At 52.1% G+C, this 5,290-nt stretch overlaps 1 pseudogene; it reads right to left on the bottom strand.

Moving 5' to 3' along the window:
• Positions 1-1,255: 1,255 nt before the first annotated feature.
• LOC136645354 (cytoskeleton-associated protein 5 pseudogene) lies at positions 1,256-5,050 on the bottom strand (annotated as a pseudogene).
• Positions 5,051-5,290: the final 240 nt, after the last annotated feature.

The following is a 5,290-nucleotide window of genomic DNA, read 5'->3' as shown; positions in this document are numbered from 1 at the left end:
AGGATCCTCACCTTACTCTTTTTCCTCCCCCTTCAAAAAAGAAAAAAAGCCACTCTTGATTGCTTTGTCTCCAAAAATGGATTAAAAATAAAAATCCCCATTCCTTTTTAGCTATTCCCCTTTTTCCTCCTGCCTCCTTTTTTTTGGGGGGGGGGGGGTACTCTGTTGGCTGGTATTGTAAGACAAAAGGCACAATCCTAGCTAGGTCTACTCAGAAGTAAGTCCTATTGTGTTCAATGGGACTTACTCCCAGGAAAGTGGGGTTAGGATTCCAGCCAAACAGTCTCTAGGTCTCAGTTTGCATCAATCTGCAATTAGCAGATACACACAAAACAAAGTCTTCCCCTCCCCCAGCATACTCATCACTTCCCCCCTCCCTTTCCAAAACCCTCCAGGTGTGCTGCTAACAAACCCAGGGCACAATTCTATCCAGGTCTACTCAGAAGTAAGTCCTATTTTGTTCAATGGGGCTTACTCTCAGGTAAGTGTGGTTAGGATTGCAGCCTCGGAGTGCTAGCAGCCTTGTTTCTAGTGTATAATTATAACACCGTCATCCCCATTTTGGGGGTAACTGAGGTGAGGTGTTGTAATGGGGAGCCCTGGCCAATGGCTACAAGGATCAGGGGAGGTGCGAGCCAGAAAGGTTTGAGAACCACTGCTATAGGCCCACCCCAGAATGCTGTCCTCCCCCCGCCTTCCCCAAGCCCCTTTGCTAGGCAGACTTGATGGGTGTAAACTTACCTGGGCACCATCGCTGCAGGGCCCATTCCGGCCTCCCTCCTCTCCCGGTGGTGCAAAAATGCTTTACAGCACTTTTGCGACACCCCTGGGCCGGTGCAAGCCACTTTTAGGATTGCGCACCAAGCCACATTACTAGTCCACATCTCCCATAACTCCTTGCATGGCAAATTGCCAGTGATAGGACAACGGAGAGACCTCATCAATGCATGCGTATTTTTCTGCCTCTGAGCTGCTGAGTTCTAGAGAGCACTTCTAAATCACTGACCACTTCTGCAACCACCAACCTGAAGCCAGCCCACCAAATGAACCCCGTGAGTGAAATGACTTTTTTGTGGTGCCTCTCTGGTTTTCAGTAGCTGGTTGATTTTATTGTTTGCTTTTCACCTCATGAATGATTTTGCTGGCCTGAAAAGAAGAGAGCCAATGAAACGTATACCTGGTCAGGCCATGAACCTTCTGCATCTGGGGCACCTGAGGAGCTGTCGGGACTGGGGGACGCAAGCTCAGTCTTGGTTTAAAGAGCCTTCTCTGTAGAAAAGCTGCTCTTCTGCTTGCCTTCTCTTTCTGACCCGATCACTGCTAAGCCATGTTTGACGTAACTCCGGAAGAGGAGGGAGCAGCTTTTCAAGAAGGGCTCCAAGTCCGCTTGAGGATGCTTCTTCTTATACTCATACAGCTCCTCAAGGCCTGCCCTGGCAGTCTCCTTGTTGTTGATCTTCTTGAAAATTGCATCCAGGGCACCGCTTACCTGGTCCTCAGCAGGACAAGAAGGTTCATTGTCCTCATCCCTGCCTGCCTGCCCTGCCAAGTGCCTCACAACCTTCCGCAGGTGGACCTCCAACTCAGACTCATCTCTGTTCTCTATCAGAGTGAGGTGATCTAAGATCTTGTCTCCCTTCAACTTGCAGAGGGTGTGCAGAAGAGTCCTCAGGGCCCGGTAGGGATAACTGCTCTGGTACTGCTTCAGTTTTTCCTTGGGAATTGCCTTCATGAAAATGTGGATGTCCAACAGAACGTGATCCAAGCTAATGCTACCGATAGTCTGTGGAAGGAATTTGATAGTTTTCCACAAACACTTGGCCACCAGTTCGGAAAAGCCAAGAAAGTTGGTATTGGCTGTCAGGCCTTCGTGGAGCAGGACAAACAAGGTGCTGAGAATCCTGGTCTGGTCTGAGTTCTCTAGAACCTTGGTTATCAAGAGATTGACAGACTGTGTGACTTCCTGTTCTTCCTGAAACTCCTCAACTGGAGAATCCAGCAGTAAGGTGAGGAGGGTGTTCATAAGGTCTTTCAGAACCCCAGCGGAGGCTTCCTGAGCCAGACTCTCCACCTGGAACAGGGAGATCATGTTGCAGATGAGAGCGCTATAGAGCTGAATGATCAGCTCCTTCCCCATCGTCTCCTCTGCAGTCACGTGCAGCCGATGGATGTACTTCAGCTGTCGGAGCGCAGCTATCAGAAATGGGTTGATGTGTCCAGACATGGCCTGCGCCTTGTCCTCCTGCCGTAGAATCTCCTGGATCTGAGCTAGGGCCTCGATGCTGGTGCTGGTGTTGCCACTGGCTACATGACAGGTGATCATATTGATGTTGGAAGAGACACTGTTCTCTGCTGGAGACTCCAGGCTCGTCTCATGGGGGACACTGTCAGCTGGTTTCAGGTCTTTGCAGAAGACCAGTTTGTGAGCATTCTCCACCCTGGCTTGGTTCTGCTGGAGAAACAAATATTCTTCCTCTGTTTGGTGGCTGCTTCCGTTGCTTTGTTTGGCTGCTGCCTCTCTGATGCTGTCCTCCAGCAGGCTCATATGCTTCTCAGATATATTCCCAATGACTTTGAATGCCTCTGCTCCATACACATCCCGGGCAGTTGCGATGACCCTCAAGGCAGTGTTGTGGACAGCATTGTTTGAGTCTCCTGTGAAAGCAATGATGGTCTTCAAGGCTTTGCCTGGGTTTGGCTGGCACACATCTGGCCCGTATGTCCTCAGCATCCACTCCAGCTCTTTCAAGCACCCCATCCGCTGGTTGGGATTCTTGGCCTGGGCTCCCTCCAGGAGGAAATAGAATGTTTTGCAGGCTGGGTAGACCATGGTTGTCTGCTTCACGATTGCCCGCACCTCCTTGAGGATGGACTCCTTGGTCCCCCCCATTTTCTGGAGGAGGTAGGGGAGGAAGGAGGAGGCTTCATTCTCCGTCAGCTGGTATTTCTCCTCAATCAGCAGACTGAAGAGTCTTTTGAGGTACTCCAAGGTCTTCATCAACACCCACGTGTTGGTGTCAAACAGACGCAAGCTGAGCCACTTCAGGATGAGGTCCAAGCAGCTGATGACTCCCTCCTTCTCGCTCTCCAAATGCTTGGTCATCACAGTCAGAGCTTTGATGTGGTGCTGGAAATTGGAGTGAAACAGCTCCTCCTGCAGCCAGTTTGAGAGGCAGCCGTTCATCTGGGCCTTCAGCTGCTCGATGTACTTGCTGTTTGGGGTGCTGAAGTTCCATCTCAGCACCTTCAAAGCTTTCTCATCCTTCATCCGCTGCTCCTTTGCCTTGGGGACAATGATGAAGATGGGTCCCAGTTTGCTGCCGTCTTCCTTGCCGTGAAGCTTTGACTGCACCTTCATGCTCGGCACTCTCTTCGTTTTCTGGACAGCTCGTTCCAGTTTGGTTTGCTTTCCATCCAAGCTCAGCTCACTGGACGCTGAATTGTCCATCGGGAGGGAGGCCGGGTTGTCCTGTTCTGGAGAAGCTGACTTGTACCAGGATTTGCCCCTTGGTAGCTTTGAAAGTGGCTTGGCAAAATGAGCAGTGGGCTTGGGTGGCTGGCAGGCTCTGGCTTTCTCCAGCGCAGACAGCACCTGGTCCCTGGAAGATGGTTTCAGCCTTCCAGTAGCTTCAGACATCTTATCAAAGCCCAGGTGGAACATGAAGAAGGGCAGCGCATCGTGGGCTGCCAGGCGCTTTTCGTCATGATGGTCCTCCAAGGCGGAGTAAAGGTGAGGCACACAACGCAGCAGATCACTGGAGACCGAAGTCGGGGGTGGCAACTTCTCAGCCAGCCACCCCAGGAGCCCCTGCCTCTGGGAGAGGGTCTCCTTCTTCGTGTCTGTCAAGATGTCTTCTTCTAGCCATTCCCTCATGCCTGTCTGTTGAGCCCAGGCCTCCACAGTCGCAAGGGCCACTGAGCGCAAGTTGTTTTTGCTCTCTCTCAGGACACTGATGATTGACATGCCCAGAGTCCGCACGTGCTGCTTAACGCCGGGCCCCATGACGCCAGCGAGCTGCTGAAGGACGATAAGTGTCTGCTTCACAAGGGCTCTATTGGAGTCATGCAGGCAGGACCGCAAGGCAACTGAGAGGTCCCCGAGACAGGGCTGGATGGCTTTGACCTCACTGAGGATTCTGGCAACCTCCTCCAGCCCTTCCTTTCGGACCTTCCAGCTCCTATCATGCATCTTCAGTATCAGCTCTGTGGAGATCCTCTTGCTAATGTCAACTGCATTGTTCCTCCAGCAGCTCTGCGCATCGCCCCCTCTCTGTTCATTCCTCTCCTCTATACAGAACTTGCAGCAGCCTCTTGAAGGAGAGGGTGGACTCTGACCAGTCACCTTTTCAAATTCTGCATCTATCTGGGAGAGAAGAGGGGGCTTTTCATCCTCAAAGAAGGCCCTCAGAGGGGGTCCTGTATACAGATACATCACCCTGAGGAGGTTGAAGGCAGATGTCCGTACATCAGGGTGAGCAGCAGCCAAGGCAAACTTAATGTAGCCCACGAACAGCTTGGCTTCCATGCCTTCAAAGCCAAAATCTTGAATGGCGCTGGTTAGCCAGTTAAGGGTTTCTGAATGGGTTCTGGGGCTATCTTGAGAGAAGGCAGCTTCAGTGACCTTCCCTGCTGTCCAGGGCAACCCACAGGCCTCTGCAACTGCAGTCAGTGCTTCCTTGGTGTCACTGCCACAGATCACATCTCCAATCTTGTCCACAAGGTTTCCCAGGACAAAGAGAGCTGAGGTTCTAGAGAAGTTCCCCCTCTGGGCGATGAGGGTGACAATACGCAACTTCTTCTGCATCACTTGGAGTTTGGTCTCCTTCCACCCTGGCTCTTTATCCAGCAGCCTCACTAGAGCCTGGCAGGGCAACTGACTCTTCTCCATCTCTCCCACTGCCTTCTCCAGGGCCTCCAGGGAGGAAATTCGCTCTTTCCAGTTGCTGCTGTCCAGGTGCTGGAGGCAGGATGCGGGGAGGACCGCTGCAGCTTCCAGTTCACATGATTCTTCTGGAAGTTCCTTCTCAGACATGTGATTTGGATCTAGCATCTTCACTGACCTTGGGTTCTAGAATTCTGGCAGGCCATGTGGGACATGTTGTCTTTGCCCTCCCTTGGGTGGCTTTCCGTTCAGGGAGAGCAAAGTTCATTCCGGAAAAATGAAAGAGCTGCCGGGGGTGTCTTCAGATGTTCTTTGCTCCCCCTGCCCACCGCCCTACCCCCCAGAACAGAGATGATGGCTCCCAGAGGCTGGGAAAGGGGGCCTGTCCATTGAGCCACTACTCCAGCT

This window comes from Tiliqua scincoides, chromosome 3 (genome assembly GCF_035046505.1).
Source record: "Tiliqua scincoides isolate rTilSci1 chromosome 3, rTilSci1.hap2, whole genome shotgun sequence".
NCBI classification, from domain to species: domain Eukaryota; kingdom Metazoa; phylum Chordata; class Lepidosauria; order Squamata; family Scincidae; genus Tiliqua; species Tiliqua scincoides.
The sequence above is the reverse complement of the archived record's forward strand: the minus strand, read 5'-3'. Positions and strand labels throughout refer to the sequence as shown.